General features: G+C 38.7%; 1 long non-coding RNA gene across 1 annotated transcript; it reads left to right on the plus strand.

Annotated features, from left to right (window-relative positions):
* Nucleotides 1-439: 439 nt before the first annotated feature.
* On the plus strand, nt 440-19,244 carry LOC116960535. The gene is made up of 5 exons (XR_004406442.2): nt 440-2,904; nt 5,250-5,386; nt 10,676-10,777; nt 12,887-12,973; nt 15,847-19,244. It is a non-coding gene; the product is annotated as an uncharacterized LOC116960535 (long non-coding RNA).
* The last annotated feature ends 7,642 nt before the right edge of the window (nt 19,245-26,886 follow it).

Genomic DNA, 26,886 nt, shown 5'->3' on the forward strand with positions numbered 1-26,886 from the left:
ACTATTCAATACTCAGAAATATGAAAACAAGCCTTTTCATAAATTTGAATCAGGTACATTGTGCCTTTCAGATTAATGTATTTTACATACTGCTTTGAGTGCAAGTTTGCATATTATCTGAAAGAGGTTTGATTAGTTTTATTCTCTTAATTCTTTTCAAAAAAGTCTTTTGCATTGTATATTAGCTCTATTAGTAAAAAGTATAAAATCTTCTCTGATAACTTTCCAATATGTTAGAAAAGATTCAACAAAGCCTTTAATTTCTTTTGTCTTACATTGTAAACCTGGATAGTTAGGAAAAAAAAATCTTACAAGAATATGGTATCTGCATTTAAATACGATGCTGTCATTCATAGTTAGAGATAATATGCAGGGGTTATAGCTATGTGAGCTATTTAAAAATCAAAACCAGCACAGTTGGAATGTAGTCATGTTTGGAGGAGCAGTACATAAAAGTTACCCCTCAAGAACATATCCTTCTAAAGGGCAACCAAATATAATTGTTTCATGTGGTGCTGTATAATTGAGACGACTTGGAATTCCCCCTCTTGTAACACTTTTGATCTCTCTGTTAAGTTTGACAGGGTAAGGTTAAATCTCCTCCTATCACGGGGTGGGAAATACTTTTAGTGCTAAGAATAGCTCTTTAAAGGCAGATGGAAAATCTCCTTTTCCAATGTACTTGTTAATTACCATAACACTCAGTGAATTCATCTTTGCTGGCAGAACATACCTTGTTGCTGCATCAGTGAAAACTGAGTTTCTTGTTGACTAAAAGTGTCACTTGCCTGGAATTACTGGGCCCAAAGAAGTAAAACCACAGAAAGTAGAGCAAGATTTTGTAAAAATACATGGTTCTGTTCTAAGCAAAACAGCACATTTCTTTTTAGATGGTATTTAAATTGAACACAGGACTTTTGAGTCATTAAGCCCAGATGATCTGATCTGCTCTTGTTCTGGACCTCATAAGACCTGCTGAATTACTGGCTTTGCAGCAGTGTCACTGACAGCAGAAAACATGTTAGTAAGAAAACTTACCAATGTGCTTGAACCTTAGAACTTGAGGTGAGCAGTGCCAGGGATATCTGAGGCCTGAAGGCAGAGGCAAAACACTCCTTCCCTCCTACAATACACATGGAAAACTCTGAGTAAGGAAGAAGGGATAGAGAATATGTAGATCACCAGATCTGTATGGACATTGCCTATTTCCACAGGACCACCCTCACCCTTTCCCATATTCTTTGCCCCAGCACAGAGAGAATCACTGTGTAACCACAGTTTAAGATGTATGCTTCAATGCCTTCTGTTCGATCTAAAAGAATTTTTTTGACCCACCTCCCAAAGTGCTGTGCACTGCAAGTAAAATACATCCCTAAGAAATTAGTAATATATGAAGCCTTATTTGACTTTCAGCTGCTGAAATAAGATACTCATTTTCTCTAAAGTGTATGTAGGTGGATGTCTTGAGTTTATGAACTGCCAAATGTGTGGCTTGGGGATAATTGCCAGAGTTGCAAGGCAAACAAGAAGCTGCCAAGCACTGGGTAGTGACAGTGCTTACCTAAAATCCAGTTAGGATCCACTGTTCCTAGTAAGAAGTACAATCCATCTGTAGAGTTTTCCAGAACAGGCATCTCCAAGTCATCATCAGCATGAAGTGACAAAGTATAGAAGAAAGATTTCAGTATACCTTCAGAGCACATGGTACTAGGGGAAAAAATGCAAAATGAATGATCTCAGCATAATTAGGGAGAAGACAATTAGCTAAAGAGTCTGTTATTCAAAGAAAATTGCCACCACTGATGCTGCAGAGGTGAAGAAAAGTTTTAAAAAAAACAAGTAATGCATAATTTAGAAAGCTCTGTTTTCATGCTCTCAATACAAATTCACTGTATCTTGTTAGAACTTGGCCAATTTATCAATAAAAGTTAACCAAAAAAACATGATATAATTAATTAAATACTTAACTATGACCCACTCAGATATTGAAGGGAAATGCAAAGTGTGACTTCTTTTAGAAATGTTTTTTCTGGTTGTTTAAGGTCTTTTTTATTAATTCAAAATCTTGTCTGTACATTGGTTTTGGTCTGTAGGTAATCTACAAATAATCTGGGACTAGCATTCATATCTGGAAAATTGTGTTCTTTTGGCTTATTTTGACTGAACTTGCATGATATTCCTGTTAGCTGTGGATACTCAGCACTTTGCTGGTGCTAGATGTTTTGGCATGGCTAGCTCAAATGCTGTTTTGAGTGATTTTTCTCTGATGGCCATTTAAAATATGTTGTTTCTATAAGGCTGTGATTATCACAACCCAAAAGGAACAGTAAATTACTGAGCATGTTCTTTCACCAATTTGACCGAATATTCCCTGAAATATTTCTAAGCATTCACTGACTGGCAGATAGCAGTGCCTTTATATCCAGGAGTAGTTTCCCGTGGGACAAGAACAGTTGCTGGACCTTGCTTCTACCTATTCTCTTCAGTGCACAATCTTTCTGAGTGACAGGGCTCTGCCCGCTTACTATCATAGCAGAACTCCCCCAAGACACTCTCCTTTAAACCTGATGAGCCTGCAGCATACTGTATTCTTTATTTCTGCATTTAAATCTCCTTCTCAGAAGTGCATCCCTTAAATGGCTGGATTCTCTGTGTTTCAGTCTTTCTAGTTTGAATGTCCTACATCTACCACTTTTTGTCCAGGCTCCAAAGAAGCATCTTTTTGTTTCTAACCTTATTAACGCGGTAAGCCAAACGATGAGTCTCCTCTGTGTGACACTCCTCTCTGGGTAGTAGACCGGCGTGCAGTGACTCGCAGCTTCTCCTGGAACAGTTTTACAGAAAACGGCAAAATGTTTCTCCATCTGTATCTTGCTGTCAAGCTTATCCACTCCAGTGCATGAAGTAAGTTGACTTGCTGCCAGTATGCCGAGCAGTATTGCCAGTGTCACGGGTCCCCCACCTGGCACCCATCATTGTGTTTTTCACTGCTGCTCTGGAGATGCTAGCCACCTATCTCCTTCCTGGGCTGGATTTAGCCTGAGTTTTGACTGTAAAACTTAAAAATGAGAAAGCAGGGCTGTAACCTGGAGATAGGCAAAGTAGGTCATTCCTCAGTTAGCGATTCCACCATTTCTCCTTTCATAACTCTTGATATATTCTTGGAAATATCGCTAATCACAGTCTGGTTCCCTGGTTCCTTGATTCTCTGATTAATTTCAAGCAAATTCATCATGAAAATATCAAGCAGTTAAACTGAGTTACATGTAATATTCATGAAGCAGCTATCCCCCCAAGTCCTAATAAAGTCAGAGATGCTTATCCTGCTGGTTAGCTTTCACTCAGCATAAGTAAGGATCAAATTATGACCCTTTACTACAGTTGTTAGAGAAACCTAAGGCTGTTTATTTTAACTACTACATTAACTAAACGTGATTGGTTTTAATGGCATGATTCTTGGTAGCATTACAGATGGCAAAAAGGAATTTTTTTGGAGGGTCTGATCCTGTAGCCACCCCAGGCAGCCAGCTAATGTTCCTCCCTTCTCAGAGAAATATCTGTGGGAGAAGCGGTGGCAGTCTGAGGCCTCAGAAGAGTTCTCAAGGCACAGCTCACAGATAAGCCAGTTTACTGTATTTCATTTCCTAATCTACTTCATGCCACTCTACAGTATTATATTCACACTTCTCACCTCAGGACTTTTTGGTTGTTTTTTTTTTTTTTTTTTTTTTTAACCTGCCATACCTAAAGGCAAGTTACAGACCTTATTTAATCCCGAAGAGCAAGGATGTTAATTGGGTTGAAAATGGTAATGATGCGTCTGATTCTGTCTTATCTGTGGTGCTCCTCCTGCTCTCAGGACACCTGAGTGCACCTGCATCCCAGAACAGTGGCTTGAACACAAATGTTTCTGTGCTGCACCCAGCTCCTCCCTTGACCCGTTTTCAGTGGCACATTACACAGTGAATCAAAAGTGAATCCCACAATATTTCTCTTCATTCTGTTTCTGAGTAAGAGCAGGTCTGTGCTTGAGACTTTTTTTTTATACTTATTGCCTCAGTTAAAGCATAATTAGCTCCATGAAAAGGAAGGGGATTAGCGACCTCCACTTTAGCTGAGACCTCTTATCACCTTTACATTTCAGGCTTACTACTTGGTTCTTCAGCTATTTCAATTACCAGTCAAGGAGGGTTTTAAGTCTGCAGTATAATAATACTTGCAATTACTAGTAAATAGCATTTTACAGCATTAACTAGTCTGTCCTCACCACATCCCTTTCAGGCAGGCAAATAAATATTATTATGCTCATTTTAAAAACACATTGATTAAGTGACTTGCCTAAAGGCCACACATCAATTTCAATGTCAATGCCAAGATTAGCACAGAGAAACTTCTGCATTGCAGTCACAGAAGAAAAGTGATCTGTATTATCAAGTCCATCCCCCACCCAGAAACAAGCAATCACTACTCAGATGCGTAGTCTAGATAGCATTTACCCATTTCACATCCCCCCATATGCCTGTATGCTTTGTTCACCTGTTAAGCTGCTCCTTGATGATGGCTCGAAATGGTTCCCAGTATGTCTCTAACACAGGAAGCTTTTCTATCTACCTCCTGGTTTCAACCCAAGGACTGGAAGGCACTGCCTGGAGAACCTGTGAAACTCCCACATTGGAGTCTGAGCTTGTGGAGGTGATGGGCAAGGGAAGGAAGAGGCTCTCTGAAGGGCAACATGAAGATGAGCAGTAGTCTGAGGAAGCAGTAGTGGCAGGATTAGCAAGAAATTAGGAAGATCTTCCAGCATTTTAAGGAATTTCTTTCACCCCTCCAACAAAGCAAATTTTCAACTTGTAGGTTGTATACAGCAGGTACAATTCTCTTTCCTATTGCTGCTGTAGATTCTGTTTGGAAATTGTGGTAGTTGCACTGATAATGTTGGAAGTTGAGTCTTCAGCTCTAAAATGCAGTAGCATCTCTGGTCCTCTGCCTGTTGTGCTATTGGGTAAATTGCTCACTTTTAAAGCTCCTGCTTTTAAATTTGGAAGGAATTTTGGATTTGATCTCCATTGTCTGGTTTAGACAGACAGATTGTGTCTGTGTTGATCTCCTAACTGACTGGTGAGCAACAGACCTTACTGAATGCATATGCTATGTATGACAAATGAAAGTATAACAAGTAACATCATAACATGCAAAAATCTGTTAAACAATACTGAGTTTCTAATGTTAAAAATCTGCTCTGTTTACAGGCAGTTATTTCAAAGGAAAAATAAGATGGTGGCTCTATTTGTTTCCCCTCCAGAACAAGTCTTCCCTACCTGGAAAAACAAACAAAACAGAGAAACTCGGGACAGTACTTTTAACAGCTAATTAAGGCCATCCACAAGTAAGTGTGGTAATGTTTTGTTCTGATTTAGGTACAGTTCACAAGATCTTTCTGACTCAATTTCTAAATGTGACAGAAAATCAAAATATTTGTAAATCTTTTGAACTGCAGTAGTATAGTTTGTCAGCAGATTCACAAATCTGTCATTAAAGCCCACGGTGTCATTTGCCAACACCCGAATTTGACCTAGTCATTGAAGCTGATGCTGTGCCAATGTCTGAAAGCAGATACATTGAAAAATTCTCCAGCATTTATGATAGATACTGGTATTTCAGACCAGACTCTCAGGCGATGAATTATATTCTTAATAAGCATACATGACAAAGTTAAATTTAGAAGTAGAATTTGAAATAGTTGCCAAGTTTTAACTGAAGGTCATTTGTACTTTATTTTAAACCTATGCACATGTAGACACTCAAGGGAAATGTGTGAGCTTACCTTCAAAATATTAGCCATATGAATTATACTTTTGACTTTTTTTTCTGGCTTTTAAAAGATTATTTCTTGCATAAAACTAACATCATTCAGTTTATTGCTTGTGAGTCACCTGTAGATTGCAGTATTATTCAATAAGTTTAAGCCTGTCAGAATTTTATATTAGCTCCATTATTCATTAATAGCAAAAAAATAAAGAGTCTTTCTAAACAAATGCTTAAGCGTGTTTTCTTGGCTCTTCATTGGCTTGGTCTTCTGTGCAACTCTAGTCCTTACTCTTCCACCTCAGAGTTGTTAAGGTGTCATATACAGAATTGATAAGTTTAGCTACATTAAACTGTGATAAATCAGAGTGTTAATATCGCCTAGTGAAAAAACAAAACATGGCTGGATGGCCGTAGATGTGATTATGTGTTCTGAAGCCTGATGAATATTGTACCATGCCACAATTTAAGATGCTTAAGGGTTTCACAACCTTAATTGCGTTTTAATGATGGCAACTCTGTTCAATTATGTACTCTAGCTTCTTCAAAAAAAATCACTTAAGGCTTTAAAATGATATTGTGGTACATCTCACCTGCAGGGCTGCTGCAATATCTGGGCTATGTCCTATTGTCTTCAGTGGTAGTTTTGGATGCTAACAAATGCAAACCAAAGACTTGTGCATTGGGAAAAAAAAAAAAAAGAAAAAAAAAAAAAAAAACAACTGAATATATAATCAAGAATAAAACAAGATGAAGTAATAAGAAAGACAATAAAATAACAGAAGACACTGTTTACATGAAAATGACATGTTCTCTTTAGCTCGCATGTTCTGTGGAGCAAGTAGCATCAAGTGTTTTCTGAGGTACATTACACTGCACAGTGGGAACTGGGTGTGATTGATCCTTAGGAAATACCATGAACATGTCTGTTGAGAAGACGTTCCTTCTGTTTTATAATTTATTTTACTGAGCTTCTCATAAACTCTGTATTACCTCCATGCTAAAAGAAATTAATGATTTTGACGAGGCACTTGGATTCCAATCTACTAAAGTACCTAGAGGCTTGCATATGCTCATCTTCTGAAACTTGTAACAGTCTCACTGCCTTTGATGAAATTTCTCACATCATGAGAGTCAGAGACATGCTTTAGTATTTCACTGAATGAAGACTTTAGCCATTTTTCCTTTCTTTGCACTTATTTCTAAGACCTATCTTCTTAAAACTGTACTAGGTTGATGATACTTCAGCATTTTATTATGGTTTTTGGCTCAGTTTTCTTACTCAAATGTTCACTGGTAACTCAACTCTTTCATTCACTTCCAGAATCCACTCATTATTTTAATAAATATCTCAAGTCAGAGTGTATAATGAAATTAAATATTCAGCTGTGCTTTCAAAATAAGTTAAAATTACCTACTGAACATAGAGTCTGGTGCAGAAGGCCTTATTTTCACTTTTAGAAGCCCTTACAAAGAAAAGTATATGTGTTTGTCCAGAAACATAGTTTGTGCAGGAACTATGGGTGAAATCATCCTTACTTATGTGCAGGACGTCAGCCTAGCTGATCAAAACACTCCCTTGTGGCCTTAAAAATCTGTGATGTATTTTGAAGCTTATGATTGCAGCATCAGATCAATGATATGTTACCTTTGTTTCAAAAGAACAATCCTCTGTGATCATTACTGCTGCGTTAGCTGATCATTTTAAATTAACATAACACAAAACAATTTCAAAAAATCAATTCATATTCTTATCCCCAGAGTTCCAATTTTAAATATGGAAAAAGTGGAGTCAGAAAATGGGTATTTGCAGGAAGAAGGTGCCTTCTATTTCCCAACCAACCCTTCCATTATCTCATGGTGCTTTTCAAATAAATGATTTCATGTAGCTCACAACTTCTAAAGGGATTTGAAGGTTATTGCCTTCCATTCATTTCCAAGTAGATTGGATACTAAAAATAAAACGTAATGACTCAGAGCTTACCTTTCCTGACTCCGGAGCTGAAATGGTAAATATTTAATAAGGGAAACTCTCTTTCCCAAAGTTTTGCTATTCTTTGTCTTTCTCTATAATAAAAAGAAAAATTCATTTTTAAGCACATAGCTGTCCAGGTACCACGCTCATGAATAATCATGTTTCCATAATATAGATGCACAATCCTCATTCTGCAAAAACATGTGAGGATTTTTACTGATGATAGTAGCCCCAATAAAGACAGGGAGAATATAAGTGAAGAGCTACCATTCACTGTTGAAAAAAATCATGTAGGTATATAATCTTTCCCTTCACGCAATACAATGGCAAAATGGAGTAAAAAAAAATATGTTGCTGTATACTTTACTGTCTTGCATCACTGGAACATCTGCAAACATGATATATGTATTATACAGATTACAGTATATATTTTTTTTAAATATATGTATATAAATACTATTCATGTACTCTTGAGAGCAGTGGGCATGGTGCAGCATTTCTACTTTGGCCCACTTTTCAAAGGGAAAAGTACAAAAGCATAAGGCTGACAATCTTAGTTCTTTTTTTGCAAGGTCTGAATAGCTGGATATAATTTGTTTCTAATTCCAATTGTTAAAAGACATTTACCTAGAAGAAAAACCTATTAGGAGGAAACACATGATGCTTTGTGCATAGCCAAGTGAACAAAAGAATCTTTCTAGCTATCATCCCAAGGAGACGCTGCAGCTCCTTTGGAAAATATCTCTCAGAATAGCACAATGCATTTGGCTCAAGGTGAGAGATCAATAAGGGTGTGTCAGCAGGGTGAGAAGCATAAATACGGAGTACGAGGGAGCAAGTACAAATAAAAACGCCGAGCTGGATATTTCAGCTCCCTCTCCAATCATCTTCCCACACTGTCAGATGCACACAGGCCCTGGCTCAGACCCCTGGACTCTGAATGATTTCAAAGACACAGGGGTTTTTTCTTTAAGATGGGAAAATATTATTTGGTAGAAACTAGCTGGCATAGATACAGTAAGAAAAAGTCTCCACAAATCTTACTGATCCTAACAAGTCCCTGCCAAAAGGAAATGCATGTACCATAGGCACTGGAAGTCTGAAGGAGTTCTTAAGGCAACTTACATGTAGGGAATAGCAAAGGTGTTCTCTGGGCCTCACCTCTTCACCAGGAGAGAACGTGAGCTGGGTTGGTGGTAGTCTCAATTCAACTGTCCCCAGGGCTCAGATTACCCACCCTACTTCTTACCTGGCCTTCCCACAGCAACGCAACCACAGTGGAGCCTTGGCGTGGAAAGTGCACTCAGGTCACTCGGATAGTGCACACAACTCAGAAGCCACAGGCTGCCCATCCTGTATTAATCCAATTTGCTGTTCTATACAAAATCAAGTAAACCAAAGTGTATCCTGAAAATCGTCACTGCAAATTAAACTGATTTTTTTCTTCTGCTGCATGACTGGTGTAAGAAGACATTATTGTCCTTTTGCTCTGCTAAGTACAAGAAAATGCTTTCTGCTGGTAGCATTAAGACAGAGATTTCCATCTTTCAAAAAGCAGCTAACAGTACATCTGTAGTAAAAGACACAGCATAGGCCACAAATAGGTGCACATGGCCACCATGTTGCATACTGAACATAGTTTAAATTCCCTCATGTGGCTACTGCTGTCTGACTGCTGAAGGTGTCTTGAAGATCAGCATGGTTCAAAAGTCACCTTGGCATCTGGTTTGATAACCAGAGCTAGCTAATGTTGAGCACCTGAAGCTAAAGAGCCAGAGTTACCTACTTTAAAACTATCTTAAGAACATCTGCACTCACCTGCAGTTCATATATCTTAGAGGTATGTTATGGATGATGCAACTGCAATTCTTCAGATTACCCCAGCCCCCCCAAGTATACTAGGACTGGGATTGTAATGATGAGCTCTGGTTCAGGGCTGTTCTAAATAGGAAAAATTGCATCCAGAATTAGATTTTTGTTTAAATTCCACAACAGATATAAAAGACAACTCATGAAGTTCACAGAGAGATCTTGATTTCCATAAAGTTCACATGATTGAATCTTTTGTTTTGAGATTATTTCTAGTTCAAATCTAGTGGTGCTTCCTAGAAAATTCTTGTACCTGAAAAATGCAATTTCTCAATAACTTGCATTGCAAGCTTCCTTTACTTTTAGATTTCCAAACTTTGTTAAGGTGAAACAGGCATGGATAAATTCTTCATAAAGAGAAAAAATGTAATTTTTTCTTAAAAATACATTACCAACACAAAACTTGGGATGCCTGGGGAAGGTTGAGAGGATTGAAGCTGCTATTTTTGATTAGCTGCCTGTTTCAGCCTCAGCATAGTAGGAAAAGGAGATGTTTACATGCTTTACTTTTCTAACATGTATTTCTCTGCATTTGGGGAGGGCAAGATGAAGCTGAGAGTGTGGTAGAAGGACCCAAATGGAGCAGTCTTAATGGCACAGTTATAGTTTCATTTTATCCTCCAAATGGTGCCAACCAAGGTTATATCTGTTGGATCTGTATTCCTTGGCTAGGAATCTAACATTTAATTTCTTTGATCTCTCCCAAGACAGAGTAATGATGTTACCAAACCCTTCCAAACATCGTGAACTACTCACAACAATATTATTAGCGTTATTACTTTTACTCATCCTTGCAAAAAATGGGTGATTTGGGAGTCTAGGCATGAAAGCCAAAGTGTCAGAGGTACTCAGAGGTACTGCTATCTGTTTCTTTCTGCAGGCTAAATAGTTGCTCCTTGAGCCGACACTTGTATTCCCTGATGGAAAATTTTCAGTTGTGCTAATTAAATAGTGAACATAGCTCCAGGTAACAGCAAGTCACATATAACTCACAGTCTATTGTTGATTGTTATTTTTATTCTTTAGCTCTCTGCTTTAAATTGCGTATGTGTAAGATAGATGCAACAATTTTTGGAAGACCCTTCTGCATCAGCAAACATACTTACCGCTTTATCTCTACATCTTCAAGTAAGTCATACCATGCCTCATTATGTCCATGTGCAAAATGAGAGAAAAAAGGTGAAATTACTTTTACTAAATTGCACAGCAAATCAGTAGCAGAACAAGGAATGAACCCAACCACTCCTCCCTTCCATCATCCCCCCCCTTTTGCCTTGTGTCCTGGACCATCTTGCAAACAAGCTTGGTGACTGCATGCTTGCCGAAGTGCATTTGTTTGTATTGTCTTGTCAGGGATTTAATTTCACAACATCACATGCCACCAACACAAGCGTGTTATTGCAATTTAGCATGCGTTTTGTTGGTGTGTTCTATATCTCATTAAAGTCTCATCTCTGTAGCCAATACCATATGCTACTCATCTGTAGCAAAGCTCTTAAATGTAATGAAAAAGGTATAATCACAAATGAGAAAGCAACTGTCAACCAGCAGCCTACATATATTCAACTTCCACATGACATCGCTGAAAGAAAGTATATTGTAATAGCAATCCTTTTAAAACCTCTAGTATCTGACAGGAAAAAAAATCGGGGCTTTGGAGGTGTTCCTCAGTCTTTCCTGAGCAACTCAGTGCCATTACAGGATTCTCAGATCACCAGACAATGCCATGTCAACATGTAGGCGACAGATCAATTTCTAACTTCTGTTTTTTAACTGAGAAGAAAGCTTCAAATTATTGATACACTGTACTGGACACTTTATGTTTTCAAAAATACTAATTTAAAAGTTAAAATATTCTGAAAATACTTTGAGAATATTAAGCCTTCTCCTTAAACCTGTTGATTAGCTTTTCTTTCCCCCAGATTTTGATTTTTTTTGTTTTGATTCATGATGGCATTTTAGCTTTTTTCCTGACAATAGGAAAATACACAGATACTTTTTAAAGAATGATAATTTAATGAAAAATAATCATTATAAAACAAAAATATAAAAGACTTAGTGGTGATCAATAGTAGAAGAAGAGATTAGTCAGATTCTGTCCTTAGATGTGTGATGGTAGTTACCATGAATCAATGAGAAATGCAGCCAGATTAGGTAACAAACCAAGTTTAGAAACAGGACCCGAGGGACAGGTTCTAGCTGCTCAGTACTGGTGCTGAAACTTTAATTTTTAAAGTTAGATGGAGATGCTAGCCCTGAAAGGAGCTCTGCATGCATATGATCCTGTGTCCAAGGTAGAGGTGCCACTGATACCTAAGAACCTTTGTCCAAGCCTGTAGGGGTCTGCTCCTAAGTACTGGGTTGCAGGACACAGACTGCAGGCGTGTCGGGGGTGATGCAGAGGGCAGCTGTGGCCGGGCGGTACCCTGAGCTGGGGGCACCACCAGAAGGGACAGTTAGAAATGGAGTGATGGGGCTGGGCAGGCTGCCTGGCTGGGAGAGACTGGGCCAAAGAGAAGAGCTGCATGAGGGCTGTGAGCAAGCAGGATGCTAATCGCCTGCAGTTTCATCCCTGCCTGTGAGAAATAAACCCAAGGACAGGATTTTTATAAGCAATGTTGGCACCGATAGATTACCAGCCCCTATTTCTCATGTGTCCATGAATGTCTGTCACCCTGCTGATAGCAGCACAAGTTCTGCCCCAGGCACTGGTTTGAGAGCCCATGGTGGCCACAGCCAGCTAACCCAAAAGACATTTTCACGAGTCACAATCAACGGGGAGGCTCAATAAAACAAAGGTAACTTTTACCCCTTCAGTATTAACAATAACTTATTGAAGACATGTATCTTGACTCGAGTCCATCTGTAATTAAATCTAAATTAAATTTCACCAAGCAGAATTACCAGGGCCTAATTTTTAGACTCTGTGATAAATCCTGCTTCCTGATCCTGACTAGCTAGCTGTTCACTAGAGACAAAGATCCACTGAAGACCAAAGAACTTTTTCCTTTCTTGGTATGTTAGCTCACATCACGAGAATTAAGCTAGGAGGTTTCTTTGGATAGAAAGTACAATAAACATTTATATTTATGCATGTGTTTTAATTCTACAGACCATAAGATATTTTTGGAACTAAATCAGAGTTCTTGATGTGAGAAAACTGCCATATATTCAAAATCTAATCTTTTCTATATTTCTTTGGTGGGCAGCTTGTTTAAAACACTCTCTTTTTCATAGATCTTCCCCTACTGAAGCTTTATAGATGTGCTAATGGTCGCTTTACTAATGGTTGCCCTGGTCTCACTACAGTTTTTTCTTTTCATTGTAAGTATAATCTTTCTTATGCATACCTTCCATCTGGAAATAAATTGTAGTGAATTAGATGGACCTTTTTAAAAGTGCACAACTTAATGTTAAGTTTTAATTAAGCAGTCTTTTTCATTCATTATTTTTTATCCTAAGAGGCTCTAAATCTTAGTCTGTTTCTGCCTGAATATACATAGATTACTGCCTTATTTTATCTTTATATATTCACTTTGAATGAACTTAGATGAAGCTTAAAATGTTTTTGAGGAACATGTATAAATTGTTTTTGTATGATCCTTTCCTTACACCTGTAAATATTGAAGGAATAAGGAATAATTCACAAATAGTTTTGTGAATCAAGTCCTGTAATTTTCAGTAACAAAACCAATTTCATTAATCACTGACAACCGATTAGTATTGCAAAAACAAAATGACTGTATTCTTATGAAAACTACCACTTACTCTATAATAAATTTAGAAGAAGACTGATAATTTTATGTGCCTCGGTTTCTGAATGACCAACTTAAATTTGAAAGGCCCAGAATACCAGAGGGAAAACACAATTATCTAGGTGTAGTCAATGGATCAGTCTAATTTGTGCAACATGTGGTGCTGAGGTGTGTGATGACGCTTCAGTCCCTGCCACAATAAAAGGTCACTTCCCTGCCTTGCTTATAATTCTCAGTCTTCTTTACAGCCTGTCTAAAGCATCTGCCTGTGCTTTGTTCAGGTTGTTGGGTAGTCTGAAGTCCTTAAGCAACGTTGTCTATTAATCATTAGCAGTTATTCTGGATTTATTATATAAAATGATTAAGAAATATCTATTCCAGATGTCTACACAAAGCTTCATGTGCTACATAGATATAATCATGAACTAACAAAGCTTTTTCCCATGAATGTTGCTACCTGCAGAAAAGGAACAAATTAATTCCACACATCTTTTGTTATTATTTATAAACTGATTCTTAAATAAAGATGCTTACATCTGCCTCTTGCTCCAGATGGTGCAATTTAGCTGCCTATGTTACTCACAAGTTGGTTTTGGTTTTACACAAATACTTAACCCAGCAAATGCCTTATCAAGAATTCTTCATTTCTCACAACTGAAACCTAAACTTCATTGCTGCTTTAATTCTCAGAATGGGGAGTTTCCTGTCTCACAGGTCAAAAGTACAAGGAAAAAAAAAATCTTTTTAGTATTTCAGTGCAACAGCCACAGTTGTAAAACTGCCCAATACTGTGCACTCCAGATACTAGGAAAAATTCAGGCAGCAAATTTAATCCAAAATTCTCACGAGGCCTGACAGTGTGCAGATGACAGGACAGACCTGCAGCAACATTTTTCTTTTTTTCTTTTTTTTTCTGCCACATCACCTGGTCACTGAGTTTACATTTATGTTCCAGCCCCTAGGAGTATCAGTTCCAGCTTACAGCAAATCTTTCAATATATAGAGCGATGCTGTGTCCTTGTCCTAAAATCTGCCCAGGAGGAGAGAGTGAAAAGGCTGTAGCCCTCTGCCAGCACAGATGCGTGCTGGATGCTGCTTTCCTAGTTAAGAAACATAGCGGGATGGTGCAGCTGCTCCTGGGGAAACTAGAAAAAAGCAATATATATGGGATGTCCTGTAGGAATGTAAACAACACAGCATGTGTTGTTTGGCAAGGTCCTAGCAAAGTTATGGCCCACATCCACCATATGACTAGCTTTTGTAGAGATCTTCAGATGTGATTTACCTGTCTGCTGACATAGTAAGTAGAAATGACTGAAATATCCCTTTGCTAGTTTATACTCTAGCTGCAATTTTTGCTTTGAAGCTTTATTACCAGTAACATATTTTGAAACAATATTAAATTCTAAAAAGTTATAGAATTATTTCACTTTGAATTTGTAAAATCTTACTCTTGTAAAACCAAACTCTCAGACTTATTTTAAATTTTGCAATGTTCTGGAGACTTTCATAATAAAATAAATGTGTAGATTGGGTGAACCCCTTCAGAACAGTAACACATAGCTAGCTAGATTAAAAACAGAGTAAGTGAATGCTTTCCAAATTATTATGTTAAAAAATGACTGGAAATCTCTGGTTCAGGAAGCTTGAGGGGAAAAAAATTGCTACTGCTTTTCACTATTTAAATGAAAAACAAATCTACTTCAACAAATTTTACTATTGGAGTCATTTTGGAGCCAGAAATCATGTTAAAGGTAATATTTAAATAAAGATCATCTTTTTATTTGTGATTTCTATGTGTGTTCCTTTACTGTTGTTGAGGGGTTGGGGGGAGATACTGTTTTTTGTGGTTTATTTATTAAAAAAATTATAAGAAAAACATTTGGAACAACTTAAGCCTGATTTGATTTTCTGCTTCTGTATTTAAAGTGATATGTCCTTTCATTATGAAACTTTCTTGAAAGATGAAAAATTTCTTAATTCTCCTTTGTCCAGAAAAAATAGTGTAGTGAAGACGGTAGCCACAGCCATCTAATCTTGTGGGTGTGTGCTGAGCATCCAGAGTTTTTTACCAGAATGGGCATAACGTGGATCTTGATCTGATTTTAACTGAAGCTACTAACATAGCTTCTTCAAACAGAAGTAAGTCCAGGAGCAGAACTGATACCTGAAGAATATGCAAGTAAAAGCCATATCACCAAAGGAAAAAAGTGAGTGGGAGATTTGGGATCACATTTTAGACCTAGATGATCAAAATTTAGGTCTGTTCCAAGTAATTTTCCTACAGTTAAGCAATCTAACCTGAACTACTGAAGTGCCTTCGTAGAAACCTGGTAATTCTTTGGGCTGGTAGTCAGCCATGAATGAATGCAAGATAAGGGATGCTTTAAGAAACACTTCCTGGTCACCTTTTGGCTAGTATCCTCTTTTTTCCTTTTGCAGTTGACTGGCCCTAGGACTGCACTTTTGGGAATGGAGAACTAGCACCTCGGTGTGTGGACTTCAGTCTCAGCTGTGAAAGAGCAGGAGAGAGGACCCCCTCAGCTCAGAGGCTCCAGCCAACTCATTACACGATAGCTCTTCTGCTACTCTTTCTTGAAAGAGGGGCTTGGGTCTTACCAAGCAGCAAACCACGCTTTGCAGTGGAGACTGGAGACGCTTGCCAAATTCTTTGCTGTGGGTGTCATTTTAACTTACTGATACTGGCAGACACCTATGCCCATGTGCCCAGGACAATAAACTCAGAATACCTAAACCCAAGTCAAATACTCTTTTCAAAACCAGCTTAAATTAAACTCGCACTCTCCCAGGCATTTTATACCGCTAACAGAGAAAGAAATGCAGTCTGAATTGCTTTCTGGAGGGATATAAGGTATGCGCTGCTTCCTAATGGCGCCTCTCGCTGCATATGCTACCGTTCAGAAAATTGAACTCCAAAATTCTGTTCTCAGCTAGGCATCTAGACACAGGCTCGATGAATTGTGGCCATGTCCCATGTTGAATTCAGCTTTTATCAAATAACAAACGTATTCTACTGTTAACCTTCAGGCATTCAAGAGTCCTTAGCTAGTTAGCATCTTGTTATTAGGGGGACATTTATTAAGGTGATACACCATGATACTCAGTACAGAATTAAAGATGGGAAATTCCCACCCTTTTGTGAGAGATTGAGGAGTCACATCACCAAAACAAAATTACATTTAGGAAAGCACTGCCCTGCTTGGTTCAGCATGTTCACGCAACATCATTTGGCAGATTTACAGTTTTTATAAATCTGCTAAGCTATTGCTAAGCTGTCAGTTCAGGCTATTTCCTCTAAATCTCAAAGATCCATGAGTTTAAAACTGAAAATTATGGGGGTTTTGACTGTGTTTTCCAGCATACTTTGACAGTGGGTCCTCACCATTCTTTTTTCTGATGCACTTAGGCCCTTTTACAGTCGATGAATGATATCTGAAGATACCACACAGAACCAAAATCTTCCCAGACACAAATAGCCAATTATAAAATGCAGCTCAGGGTTGAATAAATTCCTTTCTGACCCTGTAGGTGATAAAGTGATGGCCAGAGGCATGGGATTCATTATCCGTATCATTATCACAGCTCATATGACTCCTGTGTTAATGCCAGCAATTAGTTTGCTTAGATTTTCTAGGAGAAATTTTCTGTATGAACCTAGCAAACTACATCCTGATCACTTTGTTCCAGCTTTCTAAGATAGAGGCATAAACACTGTGAATGACCATATATCTATTGATTATGAGCTTGGACAGACTTAACACCCACACAATAATAAGACATGTTCAAATGAGCATTAGGATCCAAGACAGATCAAGCATGCTGCAATTGTACCTATCAGCCTCATTAGCTAACCCTGACCATCCTTCATGCTTCACAGAAGTGCTTTCTGCATTTTAAAATATCGTTAATGGGGAAAAAACGTGTTTGGGATATCAAATTATTGCTCCTGTGTAATGTTTTTTCTAATGTATTTCTGTGAGCACTGAAACTAAATGTTCATATTTCACTTGGGTTGCCTTTCTAAACCATCATCCACTCCTATGTAGCACAATGCTGTACCATGTATGTCTTATACAAAATGAGAAGTGCAACAGAGAAATGCCTAAAGACAGTTATTTTCAGAAGCAGCAGTTTAGACTACTTAGATTATAACTTGCATTAGTTGTCTTCCCACACCAGGGGATTCTTTCCATTTATTTATGTCCCCATGAACTTCCCACTGTTACCATCCCTTCCAGTCTTCCGTATATGAAAAAGAGAAGTACTTTCCTGTAGTCCTTGTGCTTTGATAACTGAAGGATCATCAGAAGCAGAGTGTTACTCCACATAGTTCACAAACGTATCTGGTAGAGCGAATGGATAACAACCCCCTTATAACTGATCAAGAGACAGCAATCAGGTTTTTTTTTCCTGAAATTCCGATGTTTTCACATTTAGCTTTTCATTACTCTTGAAATAAGAAGCAAGCTTATCAGATCTCTTTGCAATAAGGAAATTACACACAATACATTGGTGGGAGGTGCATGTATTCAAATATTTTATTTTTTGTTTTAGAAGGTATTCATTAAGAAGACAGAATCCTGCCACATGGTGGTCGAAAACTCTGTCCTAAGATGCACAAAACTAACATGCAGAGAGACAATTTTACTTTGTTGTATATATATAAAAAATATATATATGTACGTATGTGTGTGTGTATCTATATATATATATGTATCTTCCCAGGAATATTTTTACTAGAGCAAGAATTTGAGCATGTATGTGCCTTCCAGATCTCAGGCCACTGTTGTAGTTGCCAGGCTACAGATCATTAGAGTCCTTAACTTTCACTGTACCTATTTCAGCTCCTGCAAAACAATATACTGTAATGACATGAAGGGAAACATTTTTCAAGAAAATTTCAGCTACCTTTAGCAGAATAGCTTCTGTATCTTCCTAGATATTGCCAAAGAATAGGAGAACCTAAATACAATATAAAGTGTTTTTCTGACATTACAAGACTATAAATAAGACATTGCAGCATGAAGAATGGTGCCCTTAAACCAGAAGTCGGACTATTATTTTAGGTATTATACATGAAAGTATCCCTTCGTTTGTAAGAATGAACCATTGCAATGCCTGCTTTCAGCCTGTGATCTTGCCTTCATGCTGATTTGAAACAGTATAATTTGGCAGGCCCTTTAAACTGAGATCCTAACTGGCCATGCTTTATGAGTGCTCCATTCAAGAGGCAATTCCAAAAGAAAGAGGAGAGAGGAGCCTGCCAGTGAAATAGAGTTATGGCTAAATCTGGGATACTCTGTGATATAAGTTGCTGAAAAGGGAAAACAATCTCACAGAATATCATTATGCACGGCAAATGAGCCATGAGAGATTTGGTGAAAAGAATGAGAGGTAATACACCACTATAATAACTCCAACAGCTTAAGGACAGCCTGTGAACTGAAAGTACGTAACAGCTTCAGTAAACACAAAGTTTGAATGTTGGGAAAGGTCTTACCTGCAGCTCTCTAAAACAAAAGGCATACTTCATCTTTTATTAGAAGTTTGATCTCCGACAGCAGGCTTCAACATTTAATACAGGACTGTTGCTGATGCTGAAAATCAAAAAGCATGAATTACTTCACGTACATGTAAAAGCCAAAACCCCCCAGATTTTCCTCTGTCGTTGCTGCTCAGTATCTTTCACTACCAAAAACATCAGGATGTCTTCTTCTGGAACAAGACTAATTGTTGACTAGTTATCTTTACTTATTGCCTATCTCATGTACACAGAAACGGAACTTAAAGGTTCACTTAAGTAGAAACAATAGCATGTCCCCCCTCCACTGTGCTATTTCTCCAATGGTGAAAATGAGTGCTGGCACATACTCTGAGGTCCATTTATTCTGTGGGTAAAATGCTGAGGGCAAGCACTGTTTTTTTTTACCACAGACAGGTACTGTGTATTGCCATTTTCCTCTCCTTTACCTTTCCTTCTAACGAGCAGAAGACACCCCAGCCAAACATGCTATTTTTGAACGAGTGGTGGTGCATTCCCCATAGGCAAGAGCAAACAGATTAAGAAACGCTTGACAGAGTGATGTTTCAACGAGCGCTCATCCTAGGCATCGCCCTCCTGTCGGTTGAAGGCCCCGGGGTGTGTGGCCCACGAAGGCCCCAGGGTGTGCAGCCCGCGAAGGCCCCGGGGTGTGCGGCCCATGAAGGCCCTGGGGTGTGCGGCCCGTGAAGGCCCCGGGGTGTGCGGCCCGTGAAGGCCCCGGGGTGTGCGGCCCGTGAAGGCCCCGGGGTGTGCGGCCCGTGAAGGCCCCGGGGTGTGTGGCCCGCGAAGGCCCTGGGGTGTGCGGCCTGTGAAGGCCCCGGGGTGTGTGGCCCGCGAAGGCCCTGGGGTGTGCGGCCTGTGAAGGCCCCGGGGTGTGTGGCCTGCGAAGGCCCTGGGGTGTGCGGCCCATGAAGGCCCGGGGTGTGCGGCCCGCCCGCGGGTCAGGCGTGGATGCCTGTGCCCAAGAGCCGCTCTCGCTGGCCAGGCTGGGGGTGGCCGGGCAGGGGGGCTGCAGCAGCCTGGCGCACGGGCACGGGCAGGCGCTGCAGCGAGGGGTGGGAGCGCTGCAGTGAGGGGTGGGAGCACGGCAGCGGCCGCCCCACGGGTGTCGAACACCAGGGCTGGTGTGGCGGTGCTGCAGGGGGAGGCTCGGGGGTGCAGCACTGCCCGAAAGCAAAAATAACAGAAGTCGCTGGAGTAATTTCAAATTTATTTCGGAAGCAGGAAAGGGTAAAGGAGGGCTACACACTGTCTGATAATGAGGGCACACACTGTCAATGTCACCCCTGAAAAAGTTGCATCAAAAAAATTACTTGCAAACAAGTAACTGCATGTTAGTTGCTGGACAGCGAGCTGGTGTTCCCAGTCCGCTCTCCTATTCCAAGCACTGAAAAAAAGTAAAAATAAAACATTTTCTAACGCTTTGTTATAAATGAGGAGCTTTCAGATAGCTTAGAAGGGCTTGTTTGCAGGAACTCATCTCTCATAAAAGGCTTGTTGCTGCTCTAGGGAGGAGTAAAATAGCTACTGAGGACATTCAAATCATGATCTGTCTTCTCAGCCATTAATTTTAAATATGATTCATACTCCATTATGCTCTGGAAACCAGAGAAATTATCCTTTATTGTGTCTAGCCATTTTTCATCACTATGTACTCATAATGACCAATTTTACTCTCCCCTTCCGATATGTGCTTGAAAATGTGCAGAAATTAACCCCAATGTTTACATTTGCCTTTAATTCAGCTTCATAAGGATTTCGCAGTGTAAATATATCTTTATACAATAGAACAGAATTATTAGCATCCAATGTACATAAACAACATTGGCTTTTAAATTTCTTAAATATCAGTGTTTGTAAATTAGAAACAAGTCCAGGTCAGACTTCAGGGAACAAACACTACTGAACTTTTTCCTACTTAAATACAAATTAAAAGAAAAACAAATGAACAAACAAACAAAAAAACCAAACCCACAACATTTTAATGACTGTCTAAGCCTGTGTTAGGGCATTTTAATAACCATGGAAGTGAAGTCCAAAAATGAATGGATTTATAATATTCATCCTCATTTGCAACATCAATGCATTTTTAGTTTAAGGAATAAAAATAATAAAAAAAAACCCCAAACCTAGATCACAGAAAAAGGTCCTGGCTTAAGTTTTCAAAAATCCAGTTGCAATTCCTTGTTTCAGCCATGTGACTGCACAAATCACCTACTCTCTCTGTGATTCAAAATCCCACTTGTACAATGGAAACTTTCATTATGTGTTTTCAAATAAAACAGATATGCTGTGTAAAGCCGAGGCACCACCTCCTTCACCTTTAAGAGACAGGGTGCATCCTCCTATCTTTAGAGGCGGTGGCAGCTCTGAACCCCAAATCAAGGTGAAGTTTGTGCTTGAAAGCCTGTATGAGAAGTGACATTACTCTGCTGTAACTCTTGTTAAGCTTTATTCATGGGATACACAGCAGTGGAAAACTATTTTTATTGTGCCCAGGACCAGCCTCCCTGCCTGCCCAGTCGCATGCTCACTGAGGAACCACTGAGGGCTGTGGAGCTGCCTGTACCTGGAGGTGCCACATGGCGTGTGGCAGGGCAGCACAGTGTAACTCTTGGTCACTGGAGTATTACTCAAAGAGATAATGAGATAAGATCACTGGGTTAAGTCTCACAACATACAGTTCAGTTTGATAAATATCTGATGGATTAGGATGGAGAAGTAAATAATGTTTATTGTCACTAGCTACTTATTAAAAAGAGTAGCTGAATAAAAGCAGTAAGCAGAGCATGTTATAGCATCCTCAAAGACAATGTAATTTTCATTCCTGTCTGTCCAGCATAACAGTTCATGGGTATCAGAGGTTGACTCAATTGTTGCTGGTTTTATTTATAAAAAAAAAAAAAAAAAAAAAGCCTCTTACACTTAAAATAATGGTGATGCGTGCTGGGCATAACAAAGTGTATAAATGTTTCAGTTTTTTTCCAGAGTAGAGAGAATAAGAAGCTACCTCTATCAGTTAGGCATACCAAATGATATTATGCAGCTCATACATCTTGTCATACGTGAAGCAAATCCCACACCTCCTATGAGTACAGCCTTTGGAGAGCACATTTCCAGTTTAATCACTAAGATTCAATTTCAAATTAAGTTATTGGTGGATTGTAAATAACTATGACATTTGAAGTAGGGAAGCTAGCCCTATTTTAAAAAACTTAAAAGTACTACAAGAAAGAAGGATGATGTATAGATGCATTGGGTTTTGTTGTCAAGGTGGTAGCAGCAGGGGAGGCTGCAGGGGTGGCGTCTGTGGGAAGAGTGCAGGGGCTGCCCTGTTCTGGACACAGCCATCTCCACAATGGACCCACCACAGGACACAGCTGAGCCCATTAGCCAAACTGGTGGCACCTCTGGGAAAATATAGTTAAGGAAGGGGAGAAAATACTGGATGGAGAGAAGAAGGAACAAAATCAGTGTGAGAAACAACCCTGTGAACACCAATGTGAGAGAAGGAGGAGAAGGAGGAGGTGATCCAGGTGCTGGAGCAGCCTGTGGAGATGACCACGAGGGAGCAGATATCCACACTGCACCCATGGAGGACCTTGCAGTGGAGCAGGTGGACATGCTCTGAAGGAACATGTCCATGGAGCTGGCTTAGGTTTATCCTGAAGGACTGCAGCCTGTGGGAAGGACCCACGCTGGAGCAGGGGGAAAGTGTGAGGAGGAAGGTGTGGCAGAGAGGAACTGTTATAGACTGACCATGGCCCCTATTCCCCATCCCACCTCCACTGCTCATCAGGGGGAGGTAGAGGAGAGGGGAAAGAAGAGGTGAAGTTGGGCCTGGGAAGAAGAGGTGGGATGGGGGAAGATATTTTTGTTGTCTTTATTTCTTGCTATCCAACTCCAATTTAGTTGGAAAAAAAATAAATTATTTTTCCCCAAGTTGAGTCTGTTTTGCCTGGGACTACTTGGTGAGTTATCTCCCTGTCCTCATCTTGACCCATGAGCTTTTTCATCCTCTCTTCTTCCCCTGTCCTGTTGAGGAGGGGAATTGAGAGAGTGGCTGGGTGGGTGTATCGCCTTTAGCCAAGGTCAACCCATCTCAACAGATAACTAAGTTTTAAAATTGATCCTGAATAAAGTCCTGGAAGATCTACATAAATTCTGAATATGAAGAATACACACAAATAGCATTAATCCAAAGACTGACATCTGTAGGATTAGGTAAGGGAGCTCATGAAAAAAGGCAAGAACTCTTAGAATTATCAATGTAAATGTCATTTAATTAGCTTTCTCTCTCTTCAGATTTTTGAAAATGTATTTGACAAGATCCCTCTTTGGCAATTAAGTGATTCTAAGTCATGAGGTTTGAAGTTTGGATACCAAGAGAAAGAGGTGAAAAAGAAAGACTAAATCTTTTCAAGATGATATCCTCAAGAGAGAAAGATATTGGTGGAACTGTGGAAAAGGCAGGAGTTCTGACAATATGGCATTTAGCATAATTTATAAATTGCCACTCTAAATTCAAAATTACTCAATAAAGCAAGCTGTTTCATGACTCGGTTTTAATTTTGTCATTACTTCAAAACTGATGGATTCTATGGTTTAACCCTTAAATCATTTATTATGAAAAAGATAAAACAAATTACTGAAATAGTAATTTTGAAGCAAAACTATATTACAATTTCATTCCAATCATGTCTCGATACCATTAAGATTTTTCTACTTGATTTTCCTTCCTCGTATGTATTTGTTCCACCACAGATCTACTAAAATTCAATAAGCATGCTATACTCTTTTATTCAAGCTTAGATAAGCTTAGGTAATTCCAGTTCTTATAACAATAACTTTAAGAACAGAAGGCTACTGTATGAGTTTGTTGTGAGTTTGTTAGAAGTTAAAAAGCAAGGACCAAGGAATTATCTTGGGATAGTCTACAAATACAGAAATCAACGTACTAATAGCTACAACTGCATTAACAGCTATATGAAGGAAGCAACCAGAAATAAGGAAGAAGCATAGCAAAAACTGAGACAGGCAGCTAGCATAACTCCAGCAAAGGTAAAGAAAAGGGGAACAGGAAAATAGTAAAGGGAAAAGGAAAAGGGAAGAGAGGTGAGTGTTTCTGGAACAGACAATTCAATGGAAAAGCCCGAGTTTCATTCCTACTACGTTCAGCTTCCTCTGCATTTTTGTAAGTTACACTTGATTATATCAGAAGATAACTGATCCATATTGCATTTTCCTAGTGGAAATAAAAAGGCATCAAATATTGACTACCTGATTAAGAAATGTAAAAGTATATAATTTTCTACAGCATTGTTCTTATGAGTAATAAATTTACATGATGCTAGCCAGTCACCGTAATTGCTTCCAATATCAATCTTTCTTTCATTTACCCTTGCTGCATTTCTCAGAGTTTTGTTTTAAGAAAAAAAAAAAAAAAAGTATGTTTGCAGCATTTAAGGAAAAAGTTGTTGTTGTATCTTGAATAAATAAACCAAATCCTCACTTAAAATTGCTCCCATTTTGACCTCTGACTTGTCAGAGGATGACTAATAAGCAGACAAGCTATCTGTGCTGCGCAAGTAATTTGCTGGTATCTAAAGGTCCCCCGTCCTTTCCTATCCTGCTGTGACATCTAGCTTGCTTAAATCTAAAATTCTTGAACCCCCAGACATTTTTTGCATTAAGTCAACAAAAACAGTACCACAACAATAAACAATAACCTGTAGAAACTAGTAAAGACAATTTAATTGCTGAGTAGAATTTCTGGGCTGCAAAACAGTATGAAGATTTTATGTATACATTCTCATAATTCTTTCAAGAGGTAGAGACAAATTGGAAAGCAAGCAATGAATGTATTGTAAGGCCACTTTTCCCTCACCTTTTTTTTATCCTGTCTCAAATGAGTGATAAAATTAAAATGAACACTGACGCAACACAACATGAACCAATCTATGAAACTTAATGTCCTAAAAATGGTTCAGCATGCCTGAACAAGAGCACAATGAAGGAAAAAAAAGTTAATCTAATTATAAAACTTATGACCATTAAGTTATTTATGTTGCAGATATTTGCCATGAATTGTTGAAAAGCTTTAAATATGTAATCTAAGAAAATAATTTTTCTGGAAAATTACTGAGATTACTGGTGATAAGAAATTAAAATGAATTATATAGAAGCAAATGTATGGTATAATTTGATGCAATTCAGCTACTGAAATTGCCTTAGTATTGAAGGCAGTTAATAATCACTTTTCTCAAGTGATCAACATCTATTTCCAACTATTCTGGGTAATATGCAAAGTTAAGAATGATGCTGAAATTCTTCCATGAAGCAGTTCAGGAAAAGATATTAGGATATTCATTTATTAAGTGTCAGCTAGGATCTTAGCAGGTTAGAAGGTCACATGCTGCAAAGTTTTTACTGTACATAAACTGACCTAAACAGGGTTTTAATTCCCAGAAAATATAATCAGAGAACCACATTCTGTGCTGGTTTGCATTCAGTAGTATTACATTGGAGAACCATAAGACAGAATATGTATATGCAATACACTAAATATACCTATTACAAATTTCCTGTATTTTATTCTTTCCTTTTCAAATGGTTTTTGGACCAAACTTGTGAGATAACCCTACTTCAGCCTAGAACTGGCTCTGCTCCTGTCCATTGTATACTCTTCATTGACTTAACCCTATCTTCTTTTCTATTTGTGGAAGTTCATCCATGTCAATGAGGCACAAGCAGAGCTTTAGTTCTTTTGCTTTACATGTCTTACTACTAAAAAAAAAAAAAAAGAACCCCAAAACCAAAAGATGTTTAATTCCCTGTACCTGTGCTATTTCATCTGTTGTTATTACCATGTACTGGAAGAGAGGTCTTTTAAATTGCTAAAAAACCTATGATTTTATTTTTCAGTAAAAACCTGATAGAAAGTCGTGAAGAAAACCCATGGGTAGTATGGGAAAAAAAGCCCTATATTTTTGTTAAGGGAAAATAAATATTGTTGTCGTCAATGTTTTTGTAGTTTATTCTACCCCCTAAAAAACGGCTCAAGCTGACTTCAAAGCATTTGTATACTTCATACACTGAAGTCATATAGTATGTTCTATAGTGCTTATACTGGAGCATTTTCGTATGGGTTTTCATGCCATGTCTAGCTTCTTAAAAGCTTCTTAAAAACCTCAGCACTTCTAGCTTGGGAAAACAGAATGGCCACACTGTATCACACACTGGCTAGCACCCCAGTATCTCCTAGGACATCAGATGGGAGAGGGGAGGAATCCCAGGCAAACAAACCCCATAATTATGTACTTTGCTGAGTGGGAAGCTTATTACGCAAGGAGTTTTTTCTTGGCCATTGATAAGGTTCCCTGTCTTTGGCTAGACCATAGAAGGGTCTTAGCATAATGGAAACTAAGATACAACTGCTTTTGATGAGAATTTTACACACACTAGGAAAGAGCAGTCATTATCTCTATACGTTTGGCTTGTATACGCTGGCATTTTCTTACCAGACTTCTCAGTTGTAAAAGAGATGTCAGTTAAACAAGATTTTACCACTCATGAATGTCTATTTCAACTCATGCAAGGGAGCCGTTAAAGGTTTTGCTACATAACAGCATCCACAGAACTAAATACATTTCTGGTTTTGGTATTAAGAGATACCTGTATTATTGTAAGTGTGGTGAATGCTGTAGTTCTGAGAGTGCTCACTGTGCCACGTGGCTGGCACATTTGGTGTGGTCCATGCCACAAGTACTATATATCAACTATAGGTCCTCTCTCTCATGTCAGTCTGTTACCTTCTGCTGGAAATAACTGACATATTCTCATCCTAAATACTGATGTAAGTCCTGCTTGTCCATGCTTCTTAGCATATAAACTGTGCATCAGAATGAGACTGCCATACA

Source organism: Tyto alba, unplaced genomic scaffold, assembly GCF_018691265.1.
Source record: "Tyto alba isolate M040663 unplaced genomic scaffold, T.alba_DEE_v4.0 Super-Scaffold_14, whole genome shotgun sequence".
NCBI lineage: Eukaryota > Metazoa > Chordata > Aves > Strigiformes > Tytonidae > Tyto > Tyto alba.